This window comes from Neoarius graeffei, chromosome 18 (assembly GCF_027579695.1).
Source record: "Neoarius graeffei isolate fNeoGra1 chromosome 18, fNeoGra1.pri, whole genome shotgun sequence".
NCBI classification, from domain to species: domain Eukaryota; kingdom Metazoa; phylum Chordata; class Actinopteri; order Siluriformes; family Ariidae; genus Neoarius; species Neoarius graeffei.
This window is the reverse complement of record NC_083586.1, coordinates 8,863,414-8,888,854: the sequence shown is the minus strand read 5'-3', so window position 1 is coordinate 8,888,854 and position 25,441 is coordinate 8,863,414. Positions and strand designations below refer to the sequence as shown.

At 41.9% G+C, this 25,441-nt stretch overlaps 1 long non-coding RNA gene across 1 annotated transcript; it reads left to right on the top strand.

Annotated features, from left to right (window-relative positions):
• Positions 1 to 17,081: 17,081 nt before the first annotated feature.
• Positions 17,082 to 17,423, top strand: LOC132866839 (uncharacterized). Its single transcript, XR_009650632.1, has 3 exons — positions 17,082 to 17,142; positions 17,255 to 17,284; positions 17,395 to 17,423. It is a non-coding gene; the product is annotated as an uncharacterized LOC132866839 (long non-coding RNA).
• The last annotated feature ends 8,018 nt before the right edge of the window (positions 17,424 to 25,441 follow it).

Genomic DNA, 25,441 nt, shown 5'->3' with positions numbered 1-25,441 from the left:
TCGGCTGCAGGCCGGACGGGCGCCCGGCCTGAGTCGGGTGGTGGGGGTATGTGGCAGTGGGGGCGTGGTCAAGCGCCGGTCTGTGACAGGAGGGTGGAGCCAGGGAAGGTGAGTGGCAGAATCGCTACACCTGACAGCAATTAACCTGTGTTTGTGTGTTTTCCCAGTAACCGCTCCCTATTTAAGGAGGCAGAGAGAGAGGAGAGGGAGCGCAACCCGGGACCAGACGAAGTGTGTGTGTGTGTGTGTGTGTGTGTGTGTGTATATGGGATCACCGAGACTGAAAAGTTGTGAAAATAAAATAGCCTTATCTGCCTCCAAGTGTTGTCCTGCCGTCCTCTGTGCTCCACCCACACTCGATACACGCTACAATTATACTTGGTCATTTACAGTGCCTTGAAAAAGTATTCATACCCCTTGAACTTTTTCACATTTCCACCTTACAACCATGAACTTAAAAAGTTTTTAGTGAGATTTTATGTGATAGACCAACACAGAGTAGCACATAATTGTGAAGTGAAATGAAAATGATAAATGATCTTCAAAATTTTAAACAAATAAAAATCTGAAAAATGTGGTGTGCATTCATATTCAGCCCCCCTGCGTCAATACTTTGTAGAGCCACCTTTTGCTGCAATTACAGCTGCAAGTCTTTTGTGGTATGTCTCTACCAGCTTTGCACATCTATACACTGAAATGTTTGCCCATTCTTCTTTGCAAACTAGCTCAAGCTCAGCCAGATTGGATGGAGAGCGTCTGTGAACAGCAATTTTCAAGTCTTGCCACAGATGCTCAATGGGATTTGGGTCTGGACTTTGACTGCGCCATTCTAACACGTGAATATTCTTTGATCTAAACCATTCCATTGTAGCTCTGGCTGTATGTTTAGGGTCATTGTCTTGCTGGAAGGTGAATCTCCTTCCCAGTCTCAAGTCTTTTGCAGCCTCCAACAGGTTTTCTTCCAGGATTGCCCTGTATTTAGCTCCATCCATCTTCCCATCAACTCTGACCAGCTTCCCTGTCCCTGCTGAAGAAAAGCATCCCCATAGCATGATGCTGCCACCACCATGTTTCACAGTGGGGATGGTGTGTGCAGGGTGATGAGCAGTGTTAGTTTTCCACCACACATAGTGCTTTGCATTTAGGCCAAAAAGTTCAACTTCGGTCTCATCTGACCAAAGCACCTTCTTCCATATGTTTGCTGTGTCCCCTACATGGCTTCTGGCAAACTGCAAATGGGACTTCTTATGCCTGTCTTTCAACAATGGCTTTCTTCTTGCCACTCTTCCAAAAAGGCCAGATTTGTGGAGTGTACGACTTATAGTTGTCCTGTGCACAGATTCTCCCACCTGAGCTGTGGATTTCTGCAGCTCCTCCAGAGTGATCATGGGCCTCTTGGCTGCTTCTCTGACCAGTGCTCTCCTTGCTCACTCTGTCAGTTTAGGTGGATGGCCATGTCTTGGTAGGTTTGTTCTTCAGTGTTCTCTAACAAACAACTGAGGCCTTCACAGAACAAGTGTATTTATGCTGAGAGTAAATTACACACAGTAGGACTCTATTAACTAATTAGATGACTTCTGAAGGCAATTGATTGTACTGGATTGTATTTAGAGGTATCAGAGTACAGGGGGCTGAATACTAATGCACACCACATTTTTCAGATTTTTATTTGTTTAAAATTTTGAAGACCATTTATCATTTTCATTTCACTTCACAATTATGTGCTACTCTGTGTTGGTCTATCACATAAAATCTCACTAAAAAAAATTTAAGTTTGTGGTTGTAAGGTGGAAAAACGTGAAAAAGTTCAAAGGGTATGAATACTTTTTCAAGGCACTGCATTTATTGAGGAAAATTATCCAATATTACATATCCATGAGTGGCAAAAGTATGTGAACCTTTGCTATCAGTACCTGGTGTGACCCCCTTGTGAAGCAATAACTGCAACTAAACAGTTGCAGTAACTGTTGATCAGTCCTGCACACTGGCTTGGAGGAATTTTAGCCCATTCCTCTGTACAGAACAGCTTCAACTCTGGGATGTTGATGGGTTTCCTCACGTGAACTGCTCACTTCAGGTCCTTCCACAACATTTCAATTGGATTAAGGTCAGGACTTTGACTTGGCCATTCCAAAACATTAACTTTATTCTTCTTTAACCATTCTTTGGTAGAACAACTTGTGTGCTTAGGGTTGTTGTCTTTCTGCATGACATCAACATTCTCTTGAGATTCAGTTCATGGACAGATGTCCTGACAGTTTCCTTTAGAATTCCCTGGTGTAATTCAGAATTCATTGTTCCATCAATGATTGCAAGCCATCCTGGCCCAGATGCAGCAAAACAGGCTCAAACCATGATACTACCACCGCCATGTTTCACAGATGGGATAAGGTTCTTATGCTGGAATGCAGTGTTTTCCTTTCTCGAAACATAACACTTCTCATTTAAACCAAAAAGTTCTATTTTGGTCTTATCCATCCACAAAACATTTTTCCAATAGCCTTCTGGCTTGTCCACATGATCTTTAGCCAACTGCAGATGAGCAGCAATGTTCTTGTTGGAGAGCAGTGGCTTTCTCCTTGCAACCCTGCCATGCACACCATTGTTGTTCAGTGTTCTCCTGATGGTGGACTCATGAACATTAATATTAGCCATCATGAAAGAGGCCTTCAGTTGCTTAAAAGTTACCCTGGGGTCCTTTGTGACCTTGCAGACTATTACACACCTTGCTTTTGGAGTGATCTTTGTTGGTCGACCACACCTGGGGAGGGTAACAATGGTCTTGAATTTCCTCTGTTTGTACACAATCTGTCTGACTGTGGATTGGTGGAGTCCAAACTCTTTAGAGATGGTTTTTTAGCCTTTTCCAGCCTGATGAGCATCAACAACGCTTTTTCTGAGGTCCTCAGAAATCTCCTTTGTTCATGCCATGATACACTTCCACAAACATGTGTTGTGAAGATAAGACTTTGATAGATCCCTGTTCTTTAAATAAAACAGGGTGCCCACTCACACCTGATTGTCATCCCATTGATTGAAAACACCTGACTCTAATTTCACCTTCAAATTAACTGCTAATACTTGAGTTTCACATACTTTTGCCACTCACATATATGTAATATTGGATCATTTTCCTCAATAAATAAATGACCAAGTATAATATTTTTGTCTCATTTGTTTAACTGGGTTCTCTTTATCTACTTTTAGGACTTTTGTGCAAATCTGATGATGTTTTAAGTCATATGTATGCAGAAATATAGAAAATTCTAACTGTTCACAAACTTTCAAGCACTACTGTATATTATCAGAGAAACTTCATGACTGACCAAACACAGAAAAAAACGGAACAAACACCAGTGATAGTCTCATCTCATCTCATTATCTCTTGCCACTTTATTCTGTTCTACAGGGTCACAGGCAAGCTAGAGCCTATCCCAGCTGACTACTGGCGAAAGGCGGGGTACACCCTGGACAAGTCGCCAGGTCATCACAGGGCTCCAGTGATAGTGGTGGGGCTTTTTTTTCAATGCCCTCAACTCCGTCATTTTTTTTGGTTTATTGCAACCCCCAATTGGCCCCTGGTAGTGCCTGGAAACTTCTGCATCACTGAATCTGTAATAAATCAAAAACATTGCATTTCAAATCTTATAATCAAATTTTACTATCAGGACAAACTAGATTATGACATCACCCACTCTAGCAAAGCCAAGGGAAAATGAAACAATTTACACCAGCCAAATATGACTTTTTAACCTTCAACTGTTAAAACTATAAACCATATCAAATATCTGAAACATTGCATCTTATTTCAGAATATTCTCAGTGGTGATCTTACACTTGTTCTACGGTTACTTGGCATTTAACACAAATTTGACAAAAGAGGCCAACTGAATCTTGAAACTTGTGTCATGATACATACAGTGGTGCTTGAACATTTGTGAACCCTTTAGAATGTTCTATATTTCTGCATAAATATGACCTAAAACATCAGATTTTCACACAAGTCCTAATAGTAGATAACGAGAACCCAGTTAAACAATTGAGACAAAAACATTATACTTGCTCATTCATTTATTGAGGAAAATGATCCAATATTACATATCTGTGAGTGGCAAAAGTATGTGAACCTTTGCTTTTAGTATCTTGTGTGACCCCCTTGTGCAGCAATAACTGCAACTAAATATTTCTGGTAACTGTTGATCAGTCCTGCACACTGGCTTGGAGGAATTTTAGCCCATTCCTCTGTACAGAACAGCTTCAACTCTGAGATGTTGGTGGGTTTCCTCACATGAACTGCTCACTTCAGGTCCTTCCACAACATTTCGATTGGATTAAGGTCAGGACTTTGACTTGGCCATTCCAAAACATTAACTTTATTCTTCTTTAGCCATTCTTTGGTAGAATGACTTGTGTGCTGAGGGTCGTTGTCTTGCTGCATGACCCACCTTCTCTTCAGATTCAGTTCATGGACAGTCCTAACATTTTCCTTTAGAATTTGCTGGTATAATTCATAATTCTTTATTCCATCAATGATGACAAGCCATCCTGGTCCAGATGCAGCAAAACAGGCCCAAACCATGATACTACCACCACCAGGTTTCACAGATGGGATAAGGTTCTTATGCTGGAATGCAGTGTTTTCCTTTCTCTAAACATAATGCTTCTCATTTGAACCAAAACTTCTAGTTTGGTCTCATCCATCAACAAAACATTTTTTCCCAATAGCCTTCTGGCTTGTCCACATGATCTTTAGCAAACTGCAGATGAGCAGCAATGTTCTTTTTGGAGAGCAGTGGCTTTCTCCTTGCAACCCTGCCATGCACACCATTATTGTTCAGTGTTCTCCTGATGGTGGACTCATGAACATTAACATTAGCCAATGTGAGAGAGGGGGAGGGATGATGACACCTTCACAAGGTCCTCCCCGTCAGTACCAACACAGTTGTCAATCCAAGTCATCAAGGATTGCGAACTGACAACCACATAAAGAGGGCAACCTCTTCAATGTCTACCTTTCTTCAACCGAGAAGCTGTGTCCGGCACCCTCGGGCACCGCCATCTTCTCAACAGTTTGCCTTTGCAACATGGAATGTATGAGGCTTGACCTCAGCCATGAAGAGACAAATACTTGGAACAGACTGTGAGCATTACAACATTGACATTGCATGTATCCAAGAGACAAAAGTAACCAGTCATTCAGAACAAACCCTCCAAACTGGTCACAAATTGATTCTCATGGAGAATCAGAAACAGAAAACATATTCTCATGGAGAAATCAGAAAAAGAAACAACCCATCACAGGTTGGGGTTTGTGATAGGACCAAGACTCTTGAACAATGTACTTAACTACGGACGCATCAGTGACCACATAGCCACCATGGACCTATCACTTCCACTTAGAAATGGCAAAACCATAAAATGCCGAATCGTCAATGTATATGGCCCAACATCAGAGAGAGCTCAAGAAAATCCGTCACTAGTAGATACACTCTACAATGAACTGAGCCATGCTATCAAAGTCCCAGCCAGGTGGTCTCTATTTGTATGTGGAGATTTCAATGCTAAACTAGGGAGACTTAGCAAAGCTGACAAAGATGCAGAACTAGACATGTGTATAGGGTCATATGGAATAGGAAAGAGAAATAGCAATGGGGAAGCATTGGCATCCTTCATCAGCGCTAATGGCCTGTTTGCAACAAACACAGCATTCAAGCACCCAGCCCGTCATAGAACAACCTGGGTTGGGCACATTGCTGACCACAAGGCAGGTTCCAAAGCCACAAAAGCCATCTTCAACCAAATAGACTTTATACTCTGTAAGTCCAAGAGCAAACCATTACTCAAAGACTCCTGCACATATGGAGGCACAGATCTCAACTCAGATCACAAACCAGTGGTCACACATAATAGGATGGACAAAATTTATCTGGTCCATAAGAAAACACAGAGTCAGAATAACCAGGTCAAGTACGACCTAGCAAGACTCAACAATGTCAAAACACAAGAACAGTATAAGAAAAGCTTGCAAAAGAAAATAGCCAACACAAACATTGAGCAAAATCCCAACAAAGCATTAAACTCCCTGCAAAAATGCATGGACCTGTCAGCTGCCAGCACCCTAGGAGTGCTAAAAGGCAACAGAGGCAGGAAACACATAGATGACCCTTTGGTAATGGAACTATCAGAGAAGCAAAAAGCACTGAGACTACGCATCTACCAAAAAGGCCACAGCCAAAACAAAAGCAACCTCCGTAAAGCATGTAATAACATCCTTTGCAAAATAAACAAACGTCTCAAGGAACTTGAGATCGCTAGAGCAGACACCCTGGCAGATGAGATCTCATCCACAGATGAATGCCGAAAGATGTTCAAGGCCATCCGTGCCCTTAAAGTTGGACTCCCCCAACCAACGCTATCAGTGCACAACACAGAAGGCCAATTCATTGCTATGGACAGGGGAAAGGCGGAAGCAATCAGAGAGTGGTTCCAGGAACAGTCCACAGACCCAGAAGGCAAACAGCTGGAGCCATTCCAAGGGGAACCCAGACCCCTAGAAGCACCAATCACAGAGCTAGAAGTGAAAAATGCCATAAAGACCCTTAACACTGGACGCTCAGCAGGGCCAGATGGAGTTAGTAATGAAGTTTATAAATATGGGAGTGATGCCATATCACCAATCATTACATCCATCATCAATTATGCCTTTGAATATCATCATTCAATTGAATCTATTGGTCAAGGAATCTTGATTGCCCTGCCCAAACCCAAAAAACCACCTGGTCCACCCGCGAATCTTCGCCCTATTGTCCTCCTGAACAGCATAAGGAAAATCCTGTCCACTGTTACACTGCATCGCATCAGGGACAAAATTGACAAGTTTACAGGACCTTATCAGGGTGGGTTCAAGAGGGGACACAGTTGCGCAGATATCGTGTGGGCCCAGCGAATGCTCGTTTCTGTGGTAATGATCAAACATTGGGACTTCTACAAGATGGGTATAGATATGTCCCGTGCCTTCGACACCATCAAAAGATCCAAAATCCAGGAAGTGCTAGACCAAGCAGGGTGCAACAAAGACGAACTCCGACTGGTAAGATTTCTACTTGCAGGCACCAAGCTGAAGGTTAGAGTCAACACCACCTGCTCAGCAGATTTTGAAACAACTATTGGGTCCTCACAAGGAGACAGTCTGTCCCCGGTGCTGTTCATCTGCTACCTTGCCTCTGCTCTGTCATCCATATGGAGAAGTTCTACAAGACCAAACCCTCCAATTTCAGATCTAGGTATGCCACTAGAAATGGAATATGTGGATGACATGGATTTTGTTGATGAGGAAAAGGACACACTGCAAAGACTCCGTCCAATAGCTGTCAAGAATCTGAAAGATTCAAACCTGTTTGTTAATGAGGGTAAGACAGAATTCGCCCATATCTACCTAGAGGATACAAAGGAAAAAGGAGAGGACAACAAACCCCTCCGAGGAGTGGAGAGCTGGAGGAAAAGTAAGATCCTTGGATCCCTACTCTGCAGCTCCTCAGACATAGAAGCACGCTGCATCATGGCTAACATCACCTTTCGATCCTTTTGGAAGCTATGGATCCGTGGATCGAAAATTCCTCTGACAAAAAAAGTTGCAAATATATAATGCAACTTGTCTCTCAATAATGCTGTAAAACTGCAACAGCTGGGCAGTGCCAAAGACAGCCATGGACAAACTTGATGCCTGTCACCGAAAACATCTGCGCAAAATCACAGGGTATCAGTGGCCGCACAAGATTTCCAACAAGGCACTGTACAAGATGTGTAATACTATCCCACTTCTCAACAAAAGTAACCCAACTCAGGTGGTGCATGTTTGGACATATCCTCCGAATGCCGGCAGACACTCCAGCACAAAAAGCGCTGGACTTTGCCATAGTGGGATGCAGCAGGTATAGGGTGAGAAGAGGAAGACACTGTACAAACTTACTAAGTGTCCTGAGGACAGACCTCAAAAACATAGGGATAGGAAATCTCAGAACTGCAAAGAAACTCAGAGAGCTATGGCAGCTCACAAGGAAGAAGACACAGTGGAATGAAAGGAAGAAAGACTGATTGCAGCCAGAAGTTGTTTCGACAGCAATACTGAGCTGCAGAATACAGTGGATCGTCATCATCATCAATGTGAGACAGGCCTTCAGTTGCTTAGAAGTTACCCTGGGGTCCTCTGTGACCTTGCAGACTGTGACACGCCTTGCTCTTGGAGTGATCTTTGCTGGTTGACCACTCCTGAGGAGGGTAACAATGGTCTTGAATTTCCTCCATTTGTACACAATCTGTCTGACTGTGGATTGGTGGAGTCCAAACTCCTTAGAGGTAGTTTTGTCACCTTTTCCAGCCTGATGAGCATCATCAATGCTTTTTTCTGAGGTCCTCAGAAATCTCCTTTGTTCATGCCATGATACACTTCCACAAACATGTGTTATGAAGATCAGACTTATACCCTGTCCACATTAGAGATTTTGTACCGATACGAAACTACTTTTGTACCGCAACACCTGTCCACACTAGCAACTATACCGGTACTGTAGAGGTATAACTGTATCGGTACGAAACCCACAAATGTATGGGTTTCGTACCGGTACAGTATCGGTACTGTAGTGCTTCGCTGTAGTGTGGACAGATGAAGTGGCTCTGTATCGATACAAATATAATGCTCAAGCGCAATGAACCATTCCTACGTCTTCCGGGTTATTCATACAATACAAAATGCCCGTGCTTTCCAGCTGTAAATAAAACGTCAAAATGGCTCAAAACGACCGTGGAGCTACATGGAGCAAAGAAAGGGGGGAGAAAGGGAGAGGGGGAGGGGGAAAGAGGGAGGAAGAAAGGAGGAAGAGGGGAAAAGGGAGAGAAAGGGAGGGGAAGAGAAGGGAAGAGGGAGAAAGGGAGGGGGGAGAAAGGGAGATTCATTTTCTTTGTTTCTTTCTCAATTGCCTTGCGCATTTTATACGATTCGACTGAATAAATGACCACCAGAAATACAGACTGTACATTGACAACAAAAAGCACACACACGTTGTTTCATCCACCATATATTCTTGGAAGGAAGTTACTCGGTAACCACAGAAACATTTCGCGCATGCGCATTTCAACTTCCGTGAAAGAAAACCACAAACATTTCTTGTTAGTGTGGACAGATGCACTAAACTCCTGGTATACTTTGTATCGATACAGTTATACCACTATCGTACCAGTATAAGTGTGAACACAGCATTTGATAGATCCCTGTTCTGTAAATAAAACAGGGTGCCCACTCACACCTGATTGTCATCCCACTGATTGAAAACACCTGACTCTAATTTCACCTTCAAATTAACTGCTAATCCTAGAGGTTCACATACTTTTGTCACTCACAGATATGTAATATTGGATCATTTTTCTCAATAAATAAATGACCAAGTATAATATTTGTTGTCTCATTTGTTTAACTGGGTTCTCTTTATCTACTTTTAGGATTTGTATGAAAATCTGATGATATTTTAGGCCATATTTATGCAGAAATATAGAAAATTCTAAAGGGTTCGCATACTTTCAAGCACCACTGTAATCTATTGCTACATTCTTGCCAATACAGGCGCTTGTAGCTGTGCTTGGGGACATCCACACAAGTCAAGCTAAGTAGCATTCTTACTCATTATAGCATCAACTTTTGTGCTGTCCAGCGCATCTTTTTCCTCACCAGTGTCTGCCTTTTTGGACTTGCCACCTAAGAAAGAGAAAATTTTCAAACAAAATCAAAATGAACTTCCATCCTATATAATTCCACATCCATGCACTTCCCTTTTTCAACATAAATCTTGAGACAACCAAGTTGAGTAAAATTAAAATCTATTAAATCAAGTAGCTTGATTACAATGGTGATCATGTAAATAGTCAAATAAATTCAAGTCAATTTATTTACAGAGCATATTTCACACAACACCATTTCAAGCAGGTGGCACGGTGGTGTTGTGGTTAGCACCACTGCCTCACAGCAAGAAGGTTCTGGGTTCAAGCCCAGCAGCTGATGAGGGCCTTTCTCTGTGGATGTTTGCATGTTCTCCCCATGTCTGCATGGTTCTCCTACAGGTGCTCCAGTTTCCCCCAACAGTCCAAAGACATGCAAGCTAATTGGTGGCTCTAAATTGACCATAGGTGTGACTGGTTGTTTGCCTCTGTGTGTCAGTCCTGCGATGACCTGGTGACTTGTCCAGGGTGTACCCTGCTTCTCGCCCATAGGCAGCTGGGATAGGCTCCAGCTTGCCTGTGACCCTACACGGGATAAGCAGCTACAGATGATGGATGGACCATTTCAAGTGCCTACACCTTCTAGAGGGTGTCTGGGCTCAACCTTAGAGTGTGAGGAGCTTGGACATCCATAGGGAGCTCCGAGTAGAGCCACTGCTCACCAGTTGAAGTGTTTCAGATAGCTGATTATCTGATGCCTTGGCACCTACTGTTGAAGGTTTTCTGGGCATATCCAACTGGGGAGAGATCTCTGGTTAGACCCAGAGATTATATATCCCATCTGATCTGGGAACAATGATGATGATGAGAGGCTAGTGATATAATATATGGTATGGCACTGAGAAGAGAGATATGGTCTCTCTTCTTGGTGCCAGTGAGTCGCTTTGCAGCTGAATTTTGGACGAGCTGCAACTGAGACAAAGCTGACTGATACCAACATAAAGGACGTGAAAAAAGTCCAAGCAAAAAATTAAGCATGCAAAACAAAAGGTTTTACTTTAGCAATAGACCTGAGATGCAAAAAGCTGTTATTGCATAATTTATTTATCAAATTTTAATGCTGAGTCAAAAATAACACCTACGTTTTTTGAACTGCACAAACCAAAGCAGCTGACACCAGGCATTAATCCAAATTTAAATCAATGACAATTTTATCCACGTTTTAACCTAAATTTCCCTTTAGATTGAACATAATGTCATTTTGCTTAGTTGTAATACAGGCAGGACTATTCCCAATACTGATAATACAATTGAGAATCTATGTCTAATGGTCAAATTTTTTATTTGCTAATCAAGAATGATTCAGTAGGGCGTATCTACCATTTCTTTACAAAGCTTAGAAATCCCTTTTCAGAAAAATTGATACAATTATCTATTTTTTTATTTATTCTGCTCATTTCTTGGAGGGGGGCGGCACGGTGGTGTAGTGGTTAGCGCTGTCGCCTCACAGCAAGAAGGTCCTGGGTTCGAGCCCCGGGGCCGGCGAGGGCCTTTCTGTGTGGAGTTTGCATGTTCTCCCCGTGTCCGCGTGGGTTTCCTCCGGGTGCTCCGGTTTCCCCCACAGTCCAAAGACATGCAGGTTAGGTTAACTGGTGACTCTAAATTGACCGTAGGTGTGAATGGTTGTCTGTGTCTATGTGTCAGCCCTGTGATGACCTGGCGACTTGTCCAGGGTGTACCCCGCCTTTCGCCCGTAGTCAGCTGGGATAGGCTCCAGCTTGCCTGCGACCCTGTAGAAGGATAAAGCGGCTAGAGATAATGAGATGAGATGAGATTTCTTGGAGGTATGTTGTATTACTACACATCTCTGCAAAAAAGCCAGGATTAACCAAAAGACTCCTTAATTACCTTGCATGATTTTACCGAAAGAGATAAAACATGATGTCCAATCTACATAATAAACTTAAAGATAACTAAAACAAAAACACACATTTCTATGACAATTGACATACCTCAGAGATTGCTCTTCAAAAGGGTCTCAATGTTGAATACTAAAAGCAAAAGTACCCATGCCATGGTTGTTGGGGTGTTTGCATGGCTGGCTGACCACCATACATTTTCTGGTACATATACTTATGATCCTGAGTGAATTTCAAGCTATTGAGGAGGAACAAACATCCAGTGAAACAAATCACTGAAGTGTAGCAAATGGATAAATAGATGAATACTTAAATTTACAAGGTTATATTTGTTGAACATAAATTCATATTTACTTCTAATTTTTACACCCTTGCATGTGATAGCACAAGCGGGGGTATTGTTTCTTTCCTGTCTGTCGGTATGTGAGTACAAACATAACAGACAGTTTTGATGCAATTTGTACAAAACTTGGTGGAAGTGTTAAGGGTCAGGAAAGAAGAACTGATTTGATTTTAAGAAGAATGAGTCAAAGGTCGAGGTCGCAGGATCAAAGTTTGGGCCCAATGCTAGTACAAAGGGAATGTTTATTTTGGCCATATCAGAGTACTGGTAGATATACACATATGGTTACTGTTAAACACAAATATAGTCTAATATAATCACATTTGGACTTGTCCAGGGTGTACCCCGCCTTTCGCCCGTAGTCAGCTGGGATAGGCTCCAGCTTGCCTGCGACCCTGTAGAAGGATAAAGCGGCTAGAGATAATGAGATGAGATGAGATGAGATGAGATAATCACATTTGACTAATAAGTCATATGTGATCTTTGTATATTTTAAAGAGTATAATCTAGACCTGCTCTATATGAAAACTGCCTTGAGATAACTTCTGTTATGATTTGGTGTTATATTTGGCAACCCAGATAGCAGAGGGACGTTGAAACGGCGCCGATTCTTGGTCAGAATGGTCGGTTTCCGTCGTAAGTCAGAAAATCAACGCTGAAACGGCGCCGTGAAACGTCGATTTCTCCGCCGTCGGAGAAGGTCGATTTATCACTGTTGAATCACCGTGGGTAAAGGTTGATCTGTCGACCGTCAGAGAAGGTCGAATATACGATGTTGAACCATCGTCACTTTTGCCAGCCAGTTTTCAACATTGGTAGGATGTCCCACACTGTCCCATAATGCAGTGCGATTACCACTGCTGTTTACTGGATGACATCATTTTCGTTATATACCTGGGTGCACGTGAAACTCCCACACCACTTGGTTGGATCGGCCTGCTGTTACGCTTGGACCATTGAAACAACATTGAGAAAAACACTGGACCACGCTACATTTTCATTCATCCCTGGACATCTGGTACATACCATTATTCAGTCACTATTAATAAAGGGAATTTCGAATACAATTTCAAGCAGTTTAAGAAGTTATGATGAACTTCAGTCATATCACGCGTTGGAGAAATTTCCCTCAACTAGTATCCATTTGAAACAACAACAATGCAGATGCATTATTCAATAGAAAAACGAGTCAAAGTACTTGTCTTGTTGGAGTGAAAACTTAGCGTTGGAGTGAAAACTTAGCGTTTAAATCGAGCATATAGGCCTAGGTCGCATGTCGTTTTGAGCTGACCTGTTCTTTTGTGTAGCCATGGGTCGCGCCTCGCGGCCATGAACTTTAAAGATTATCCAGGCTACCAACGCTTCTGTAGTGACCATTTTGTTTGAGGTACCACGAACGAAATTGCTTATATTCCCTCAACTAATACAATAAACATGCAGATGCATTGTTTAGTCGAAAACTAGTCAAAGTAGTGGTCTTGATGGAGTGAAAACAAAGCATTTCAATCAAGTATATAGCCGTGGTTATAACCAGTAGCTCTATACCCGGCTTGAGGGGGCTGGGCTTTGTAACGCTGTAGGCCTATACTGCCCTACAAAGCCAAAAGACCTTAACTCATCAGACTCATTACAGGCTTCTGCCTTGGTTTTCCCTTTGCTTTTGGAAGTTACGGTAAAAACGACGTCTTATTGTTACCAGAAAAAAACAGAAATGACTCGAAATAATTCATCACATGATACAACTGATGTCCTCTGTTCCAAAAATGGCAATAACTCATGTTGACCTTAAGTGATATTAAGGTCTTTTGGCTTTGTAGGGCAGTATGGGTCGCAGCCATTAGAACATGACTCCAGACATTGTTAAAACATTGTTGGTATTAAAACAGAACTTTCTATAAAACAATTGTTTGAACTGTGTGTGTGTGTGTGTGTGTGTGTGTGTGTGTGTAAGGTTATTTCAAATGTAATGATGTAAATGTTGTTGTCTTTGTTCCCCCCATGTTTACCTCAATGGAACCTGAAGACCACTACCCCGTCATTCCCTCAAAAGGTACTGCAGACATTTATTTCTTTAGGGGAGAGAACATGGCTTCTTATTGGTCAAAAAGAAGACGTGTTGTGACAGCTACTGAAATGTCAGAAAGGCAGATTCTGTCCGATTTTGAGTCAGCTCTGGGTAATCCTGCTGCTCAAGTCTCTCCTTCAATTGCATCACCCAGGCCTGCATCATCAATGGGTTTAGATGAGGATGGTGGGGATTCTGTTGAGTTGGGAGGGTGCAGTGATGCAGAGTCTGACAGCAGTAGCATGTCTTCAGAGGGTGACAGTGACAGTCATATTGATGGTGACTCTTTTGAAGAGTCAGGGCTTCACCAAAAATTAAAACACTGGGCTACATCATTCTCTGTGCCTTTGATTGCCATTACTGCTCTGTTGACCATTTTGAGAACAAGCCACCCTGAACTGCCCAAGGATGCTAGGACCTTATTGGGCACTAAGCCTGCAGTACCATTACAGACTGTAGGTAATGGGGAATACTTCCATTTTGGCTTGGCAAAGGGAATTTTGTCCAAATTAAGCACCATCCATTTACCAGATGTTATTCAAACAATAAGAGTTCAAGTTAACATCGATGGTCTCCCTATTTTCAAAAGCACCAGGCTTCAGTTTTGGCCTATTTTGGCACTGATTGATTGCGATTACACCAGAACACCGTTTTTAGTTGGCATCTTTTGTGGCCCTGGAAAACCCTCCAATGTGTTTGATTATCTGACGCAGTTTGTTAAAGACCTCTCTGATCTGCTTTGCAATGGGGTAACATTTGGAGGTAGAAAGCTGAGGGTGGCCATTTCATCCTTCATTTGTGATGCTCCTGCTCGAGCATTTGTAAAACAAATTAAATGCCATAATGGGTACTCCGGATGCGATAAATGCCATCAGACTGGTATTTGGCAGAAAAAAATGACGTATCCTGAGACTGATGTTAGGCTAAGGTCAGACGAGGAGTTTGAAAATATGGTAGATGAGGACCACCACATCAACAGAAGTCCTCTGACGGGTCTGGTGAAAATGGTGTCTGCCTTCCCAATAGATTATATGCATTTATGTTGCCTTGGCGTTATGAAAAAGTTGATACATTTTTGGATGAGGGGGAAAAAACTCTACAAGGCAGCCTACAAGAGCCATTAAAGCCATCTCCGAAAAGTTAATACAGCTTCGTCCCTATACTCCAGCTGAATTTGCATGGAAACCCCGTGAACTCGCCGAAATTGATAGGTGGAAAGCGGCAGAGCTGCGCCAATTTATGATTTACAGTGGGCCATTAGTTCTGAGGGACATTCTTCCACAAGATCGCTATGAAAAATTCATGTTGTTTTCTGTGGCCATGTTTTTGCTACTCACACCAAATATTTCTGAAAGTATGGTTTGTTTTTCCGAAAAATTGTTAATGGCTTTTGTAAAGCATTTTGGAGAGGTGTATGGTAAAGACGAGATTGTGTTTAGCGTACATCAAACAATACATCTGACACATGAGTACCGCCAGTATGGTTCCCTAGACAACATCTCATCCTTTCCTTACGAGAATTATTTGGGTAAACTAAAAAAAATGCTACGCAAGCCATCTCAACCTTTACAACAGGTTGTCAAATGCCTTTCAGAGGAGCCAGTTTGTTTATTTCCACCACCACCTACACAACCACAGTTGTTACACCCACACCAGGAGGGCCCATTACCCCAACACTTAAGTTCCGGCCAGCAATTTAAAAAAGTGCATTTCAATGATTTCTGTTTTTCTTCAAAGCAGGGCGATGATTGCCTAGTGATTAAAAATGAAATCGTAATGGTGAAAAACATAATTAAACATGGTGACTCTGTCTTTGTGGTTTACATGAAATTCAAGAGGAGGGAGTCATATTTCCACTATCCTTGCCCCTCCACAAGCATTGGCTGCTACAGAGTATTTGGCATAGACAGCTGCCTTAACGTTGACCGACTTGAGGTTGTCCAGGGCAAATGTGTGTTGTTCCCAGATGGAGAGACCTTTGTGGCAATCCCTCTTCGTCACCATTCGTAAACCTATATGGTAAGAAAAAAAAAACACAAAAAAACACACACACACACACACACACACAAAGAAACACATCTTTACTTATGCATTAGAAGGAATCTGGACAGTTGGAGTACTCCAGCTGGATGGCAGGCACTAACTATCCTTTCCATGGAGTACTTTTTTTTATTTTTTTATTTATAGATGGCACAGATTTGGAAAGTTGTGGAATTCCAAGACCGGAGTGCAGCAGTTGTGCCGTCCAGCTGGGTGGTAGATGTTGACAGAGAAGTGGGATGCTACTGGCCAACCTTTGGCGGAAACAAAGCTGTGAAGGCCGCCATGAACTGCACCCCCCTGGGACAAGGATGGCGATTCCATCAAAAAATAAGGGTGCTGGCAACCTGTGGTGAGCTGCATAGCTACTTCATTAAACCAATGACAATACTTCAATACTGCATTAAGCCAATTTCATTAAGACTGCCTTCCCTTTCAGGCACCTTTGCCAAAGCAAGACGTTACCTGACCCGATCGCTTGAGGAAGGCTGCCTTACAGCAGACCTGCAATCAGATGATGGTGAGATGGGGCCAAGGAAAAGACGGTAAAAGTGTTTTCTTTTTTAAATCACAACTTGCAGTTATAAGTTCAATTACGGTTTCGTTTGTGTTTTGAGCTGTGTCAGTAAGGTCCTGGGTTTATTTTAAAGACCAAACAAAAGGTATTTGGAGGAGGACAGCGAGGAGGAGGCAGGACCAAGCCGTAGGGGGAGGAGGCCACCATCTATTGACGCCACTTAGCTGGACAGCGAGTGGCAATTCCCCTCCCTTAATGAAGGTGACTATCTGTACCACTTGTTGTTGTTGTTGTTCTACTAAAGACCTAGAAGTTGTCTGAAATAATAATGCTTTCATTTCCGTCTTCAGACACCCACCCAGGCCTGTTTCTTCACAGCCAGTCATTAACTCATGGTAACTATGCATTTCCTTTATTTATGCCAGAAATTAAAATACCAATGAGTAAGTGAAGATATGTTTTGATCAACTGACTGCTTACTATTTTTCAGATTCACCGTCGTCAGAAACCCCGCCAGGCCCTTTCCTTCACAGCCAGCCACTAACCCATGGTAACTATGCATTGCCTTGATTTATGCCATAAATGACTAAAAAAACAAAACAAAACAACAAACAAATATCTATGTAGATGCGTTTTCATCAACTGACTATACAATTTTTCAGATTCACCCCAGCCATGTCACCGCTTCCATGGTAAGTCAAAGAGGAAATCAATCAATCAACATGAAAATTGTGAATTTAGAACAGAAATTAAATTAAGGCGCACCTTGAAGTGAACTAAATTGTACTCTCTGATATTTCAGCCACACCTCTGCCATCGCAACAGGGGAACAATCAGTTGCAAGTTATGCCTCATTAGATAGCTTGACAAACATTAGGTGAGTCATCAACTGTAATCACTGGTCATAAATGACCAGCAATATGAAATAAGTCCTAATGTTTGGTGTTACTTAACAGACATGGGCATCAGCACAGTCATCGCTCTCCTTGGCCAGCTGAGGGAGGAAAACAGGGAGCTGAAGTAGGAAGGTTGGCGCAAGAGGTCAGGGCCCTAAGGAGAGAGATGGGGAGACAAGACACACCCCAGACATCGCCCCTAATCAAGCACACACGCTACTTTTAGTGACGCAATCAAGAAGTGGCGCCAGAGAGAGAGGGAGGGATGAGGAGACGTGAGGTAGGGTGGCATTTAGAAACCCATAGCCTACTGCTGACTTTCTTTATCAATGCTGCATCAAATTAATTTTGGTTATGTTTTTCTGTTTCCATGTACAGGTGTCTGCGCCGCAGGAGGAATAGGCCACAATTATAAATTATAAATAAATCATAAAATGTTTCTAAGAACTTGTTCAAGTGTGTTCTGTTCCTTATAAATGTTAAAAGTTATGCCTCATTAGATAGCTTGACAAACATTAGGAGAGGTGCATTGTTGCATGCATTTTTATATCCTGTTGTACATTAAACAGGATGTAGCCTACACACATTGATATAAATTAAGTTTCACTTTCATGGTTGAAGTATGCATGTGTGTGTTCATCCTAGGCAAGAGCCCCAATGCTTTATTGTTAGCTAGTTTAATTTAGCCTGTTTTGCTTAATTTGTAGCCTTCCTGTTGTACATAAAACAGGAAGTAAAGTTGGATGAATCATCGCCGAAAATTAAACTATAAATCGACCGAAATCCGTAGTTGAATAAAGGGTGAAAGGGGGTCTATTCTCTGTCGGCCACCATCCACTTTTCAACGTCGTTTCAACGCAAACTCGTATGAGCAAAGCGGTGTTGAATCAACGCCGGTGATCCACGATGATTTGACGGCGTATGGTCGAAGAACATGCCGATGATTCCCCGTCGAATCAACGCCCTTTTGCTATCTGGGAATTGACCTAATGAGTTGCAATTTGGTCCTCCAGCTGTTCCTTTTTTGTACCTTTAACTTTTCCAGCCTCTTATTGCCCCTGTCCCAACTTTTTTGAGATGTGTTGCTGTCATGAAAACTGAAAACTGAGTGTTACATTCACTCAGTAAATTCTATTAGATCCTCAAGAATATTGTCTACAAGACTGTAGCATACCATTTAGCCATACTGCATTTGGCTAATCAGCTTTTTCTGTAATATCCACAAATCAATGGAATGGACTGCTGGAAATGTGAGAGGCTACAGCTCTATCAGCACTCTCAAAAACAACTTAAAAGTCTGCTAAAAGCTGCTCAGCCTTGCACCCACTAAAATCTTATTGTCTTCTTGACTCTCTTTTATTTGACAAGCACATATTTTGTGATGTGCTATTTGTGTGTAGTTTTGTATTGTATGTCTGGTGGGTGTTTTTGTTTGTTTGTTTGTTTGTTTGTTTTTGTGTTGCTTCTTTGTTCTGACCAAGAGACTACAGATACAAATTAGGCTGAAGCTATAACCTGATACATTACATCAAACTGTGACATTTACAGTGCATTTGGAAAGTATTCAGATGCTTCACTTTTTTTTTTTTTTTTGCAGGCTTAAGCTAAAATTACAACCCCGATTCCAAAAAAGTTGGGATAAAGTACAAATTGTAAATAAAAATGGAATGCAATAATTTACAAGTCTCAAAAACTGATATTGTATTCACAATAGAACATAGATAACATATCAAATGTCGAAAGTGAGACATTTTGAAATTTCATGCCAAATATTGGCTCATTTGAAATTTCATGACAGCAACACATCTCAAAAAAGTTGGGACAGGGGCAATAAGAGGCTGGAAAAGTTAAAGGTACAAAAAAGGAACAGCTGGAGGACCAAATTGCAACTCATTAGGTCAATTGGCAATAGGTCATTAACATGACTGGGTATAAAAAGAGCATCTTGGAGTGGCAGCGGCTCTCAAGTAAATATGGGAAGAGGATCACCAATCCCCCTAATTCTGTGCCGACAAATAGTGGAGCAATATCAGAAAGGAGTTTGACAGTGTAAAATTGCAAAGAGTTTGAACATATCATCATCTACAGTGCATAATATCATCAAAAGATTTAGAGAATCTGGAAGAATCTCTGTGCGTAAGGGTCAAGGCTGGAAAACCATACTGGGTGCCCGTGATCTTCGGGCCCTTAGACGGCACTGCATCACATACAGGCATGCTTCTGTATTGGAAATCACAAAATGGGCTCAGGAATATTTCCAGAGAACATTATCTGTGAACACAATTCACCGTGCCATCCGCCGTTGCCAGCTAAAACTTTATAGTTCAAAGAAGAAGCCGTACCTGTATCTAAACATGATCCAGAAGCGCAGATGTCTTCTCTGGGCCAAGGCTCATTTAAAATGGACTGTGGCAAAGTGGAAAACTGTTCTGTGGTCAGACGAATCAAAATTTGAAGTTCTTTATGGAAATCAGGGACACCGTGTCATTTGGACTAAAGAGGAGAAGGATGACCCAAGTTGTTATCAGTGCTCAGTTCAGAAGCCTGCATCTCTGATGGTATGGGGTTGCATTAGTGTGTGTGGCATGGGCAGCTTACACATCTGGAAAGATACCATCAGTGCTGAAAGGTATATCCAGGTTCTAGAGCAACATAAGCTCCCATCCAGACAATGTCTCTTTCAGGGAAGACCTTGCATTTTCCTACATGACAATGCTAAACCACATACTGCATCAATTACAGCATCATGGCTGAGTAGAAGAAGGGTCCAGGTACTGAACTGGCCAGACTGCAGTCCAGATCCTTTCACCCATAGAAAACATTTGGTGCATCATTATTTTTTTTTCCTGTCCATGTTTCCACGGAAGGTGGTCGCATTCTCTCTGCTCTCCCTCTCCCTCCTTTTTTTCCCTGCTTGTGCTTCTTTGTCTTGTCTTGTCTGCTGTACTTTTTGAAGAGACTCTCCCTGCATTACTTTCTAAACTAAAAAAAGGATGGAATTGATAAACTGGTCTCCTAACAAAATTGACACAGTTTTCTCGATGAGAAGCCTGGGTTCGGGGGAACCCGGCTGTCCTGCCGGAACATTTGTGGCTGGTTACGCGATAGATGCGTGGGAGCAGTGGCGAGTCGTGTGCCTGACGATTCTTTCTGTGGAGGACATTGAAGATAACTACCTATTCGGAACCATGATTACAGGACTTTTGCTGATTGGATTAGGTATTGCCCTGGTATATCAAGGAAATCAGACAACAGTGACAGCTGTTCAAAGCCCCACAAAGCTGCCCGATATGATTGAAGCAATAGGCAAAGCTGTTGGCTCTCAGACTGTGGATATTCAGAACTTGAACCACAATATGGTTGTTATCTTGGAGAAGCTTTTGGCTTTGCAAGGAATAAGTTTTTCGGAGACCAATTTGAACAGAATGGATGAAATGGACAGATATGGATGAGCGGTGTGGACGTGCAAAGACTGCGTCTGGAAAGACCAAACAATTTATATCTTATTGACATTCGGCTCCCTGAGACAGCACCAGCCTCGGTTAAGGCCATTGCTGAGACAACATTTCCCCCTGAAGGTCACTGCTGGGAGACGCTCTCACATTCCTCGCAATCCTTCTTCAACTTTCCGTGGTCGCCATTTTCATCCCCAGTGTGACAAGCGGGTGCATGACCACCGCCTTCATGGCTGCAGGAGCGGACAGCTGCTTGCTTGCACTGGGTTACCTCTACCTCCTCCCCTTCCCCCTCCCCCCACCCCCCTTACCCCCACCCCTAATTGCCCTCTCCTTTCCCCCCCTCAAGTCCCATGTTTTAAAGTGTACTTGTGTTATTGTGTACTTATGTGCAGAGATTTTTAAATGTTCCCACACTGTACTCCTGACAGGAGCATAGTGGGGGGGGGGGGGTCTTTTTTCCTCATCTCTCCTCATGTTATTATTGTGTTTCCTTTTCTTTTATCCCTGTCTTCCTGTCCTGTTCCCCCTCTGTAAGGACAGGTTGATGGTCAATTTCACTGGCAACAGTGATAATAACGGGTTCATTCATTCATTCATTCATAAAACGGAAGATACGACAAAAAAGACCTAAGACAGTTGAGCAACTACAATCCTACATTAGACAAGAATGGGTTAACATTCCTATCCCTAAACTTGAGCAACTTGTCTCCTCAGTCCCCAGACATTTACAGACTGCTGTAAAGATAAAAGGGGATGTCTCACAGTGGTAAACATGGCCTTGTCCCAACTTTTTTGAGATGTGTTGTTGTCATGAAATTTAAAATCACCTAATTTTTCTCTTTAAATGATACAATTTCTCAGTTTAAACATTTGATGTGTCATCTATGTTCTATTCTGAATAAAATATGGAATTTTGAAACTTCCACATAATTGCATTCCATTTTTATTTATAATTTGTACTTTGTCCCAACTTTTTTGGAATCGGAGTTGTAAAAAAAAAAGAATTTTTTTCCCTCATCAATCTACAATCAAAACCACATAATGACAAAGCAAAAACAGAATGATAGAAAATTTTGCCAATTTATTAAAGAGGAAAAACTAAAATATCACTTTGATATAAGTAGTCAGACACTTTACTATGACACTCAGATTCCTCCCATTTCTCTTGATCATCTTTCAGATGTTTCTACACCTTGATTGGAGTCTACCTGTGGTAAATTCAATCAACTGGACATTATTTGAAAAGGTCTGTATATTGAAAGTTCCCAAGAGCGCAGTGGCCTCCATAATTTTTAAACTGATGATGTCTGTAACAACTAGGAATTTTCCTAAAGCTGGCCGCCCAGCCTGACTGAGTATTCTGGGGAGACAGCCTTGGTAACAGAGGTGACCAAGAATCTGATGGCCACTCTGGCTGAGCTCCAGGGATCCTGTGTGGAGATGGAGAAACTTCCAGAAGGACAACCAATTCTAAGCATCATGTCTGGTTTCCTCCAGACATAACACTTAGAATTGACACCAAACAGTTCAATCTTGGTTTCATTAGACTAGAGAATCTTGTTTCTCACAATCTGAGAGTCCTTTAGGTGCTTTTTTTGTCAACTTCAAGCAGGCTATCATGTCTTTCACTGAGGAGAGGCTTCTGTCTGGTCACTAAGCCCAGATTGGTGGAGTGTTGCAGTGATGGCTGTCCCTCTGGAAGTTGGTCCCATCTCCATAAAGGAGTTCACAGGTGGACTCAAATCAAGGTAGAGAAACAGCTCAAAGATGATCCAGAGAAATGGGAGGCACCTGAGCTAAATTTCAAGTGTCATAGTAAAGGGTCTGAATACTTATGTCAATGTGATATTTCAGTTTTTCCATTTTGATAAATTAGCAAAAAGTTCTAACATTCTGTTTTCACTTTGTCATTATGTGGTATTGACTGTAGATTGATGAAAGAAAATTTTAAATTATTTAATCATGAGGCTGCTGTAGTGTATACATACACACGACAAAAAAAAGATGTATTCTATGTTTGTTTGTTTTTTCAAAAATGGTATTTTATGTTGACCTCTGAACCTTAGACTGGATTGGCTCTGTTACTGCTATATGTAAGAGTGCGAGGGAGCCCACGTGCAGACCTAGAGGTGAGCTGGAGAATGCAGCACGTTTGTTCATCTAAGTTTGTTCATCTAACCTTGGTTAGCAAAATAAAGAAAAAGAGCAATACTAAAGAACCATTGGAGAATTTGCATTGATTTTAGGTAGATACAGTGGGGCAAAAAAGTATTTAGTCAGTCACCAATTGTGCAAGTTCTCCCACTTAAAAAAAATGAGAGAGGCCTGTAATTTTCATCATAGGTATACCTCAACTATGAGAGACAAAATGAGAAAAAAAAAATCCAGAAAATCACATTGTCTGATTTTTAAATAATTTATTTGCAAATTCTGGTGGAAAATAAGTATTTGGTCAATAACAAAAGTTCATCTCAATACTTTGTTATATACCCTTTGTTGGCAGTGACAGAGGTCAAACGTTTTCTGTAAGTCTTCACAAGGTTTTCACACACTGTTGCTGGTATTTTGGCCCATTCCTCCATGCAGATCTCCTCTAGAGCAGTGATGTTTTGGGGCTGTCACTGGGCAACACGGACTTTCAACTCCCTCCAAAGATTTTCTATGGGGTTGAGATCTGGAGACTGGCTAGGCCACTCCAGGACCTTGAAATGCTTCTTACGAAGCCACTCCTTCATTGCCCGGGTGGTGTGTTTGGGATCATTGTCATGCTGAAAGACCCAGCCACGTTTCATCTTCAATGCCCTTGCTGATGGAAGGAGGTTTTCACTCAAAATCTCACGATACATGGCCCCATTCATTCTTTCCTTTACACAGATCAGTCGTCCTGGTCCCTTTGCAGAAAAACACCCCCACCCCCATGCTTCACAGTAGGTATGGTGTTCTTTGGATGCAACTCAGCATTATTTCTCCTCCAAACACGACAAGTTGAGTTTTTACCAAAAAGTTCTATTTTGGTTTCATCTGACCATATGACATTCTCCCAATCCTTTTCTGGATCATCCAAATGCTCTCTAGCAAACTTCAGATGGGCCTGGACATGTACTGGCTTAAGCAGGGGGACACATCTGGCACTGCAGGATTTGAGTCCCTGGTGGCGTAGTGTGTTACTGATGGTAGCCTTTGTTACTTTGGTCCCAGCTCTCTGCAGGTCATTCACTAGGTCCCCCCGTGTGGTTCTGGGATTTTTGCTCACCGTTCTTGTGATCATTTTGACCCCACGGGGTGAGATCTTGCATGGAGCCCCAGATCAAGGGAAATTATCAGTGGTCTTGTATGTCTTCCATTTTCTAATAATTGCTCCCACAGTTGATTTCTTCACACCAAGCTGCTTACCTATTGCAGATTCAGTCTTCCCAGCCTGGTGCAGGTCTACAATTTTGTTTCTGGTGTCCTTTGACAGCTCTTTGGTCTTGGCCATAGTGGAGTTTGGAGTGTGACTGTTTGAGGTTGTGGACAGGTGTCTTTTATACTGATAACAGGTTCAAACAGGTGCCATTAATACAGGTAACGAGTGGAGGACAGAGGAGCCTCTTAAAGAAGTTACAGGTCTGTGAGAGCCAGAAATCTTGCTTGTTTGTAGGTGACCAAATACTTATTTTACTGAGGAATTTACCAATTAATTCATTAAAAATCCTACAATGTGATTTCCTGGATTCTTTCCCCCCATTCTGTCTCTCATAGTTGAAGTGTACCTATGATGAAAATTACAGGCCTCTCTCATCTTTTTAAGTGGGAGAACTTGCACAATTGGTGGCTGACTAAATACTTTTTTGCCCCACTGACAAGTTTGACAAGTTTTGCCAACAAGGATGGGATACCTCAACTTTTTTTATGTGCAGCGGGTTGCTCCCATTTTAACCAGGTAACTTTAGCTAACTTTTGGAAGATGCTAGCAGTCAACGACAACCGTATGCCATGGCACTGTATAGCAGCGATATTGGACTGCAATTCAATGAAACAGCAGTGAACTTCAACAACTATGAAGAAAGGCTCATGCAAATTTTGGCTGCCAACAAGATTGAGGAAGACCATCAAAAAGCCGTATTTTTGTCCGTGGTCGGACCAAAGACTTTTGCCTTGTTGAAAGACTTGATATCACCGAAACCGTTTAGTGAAATGACTCTTGTGAGTTTATTAAAATAATTAAGGCTGAATGAATGAATGAATGAATGAATGAATGAATTTATTTATTTTGAACATGTATAAAAATGTATGTAACTATTTGTGCATACAAAAGAAAGAAAACGAGAAAGTGACAAAAAAAGAATAAATAAAATAACATAAAGAACTAAGACATTACAATACACCGCACATTGTTCGAAAAAGGAGTGGGAATAAGTACAATACTTTTTTTAATTTCCCACCCCTTTTTAACTACCCTGAAATCCAAACTACATTAATACACCTATAAAAATATATACCACATATACACTTC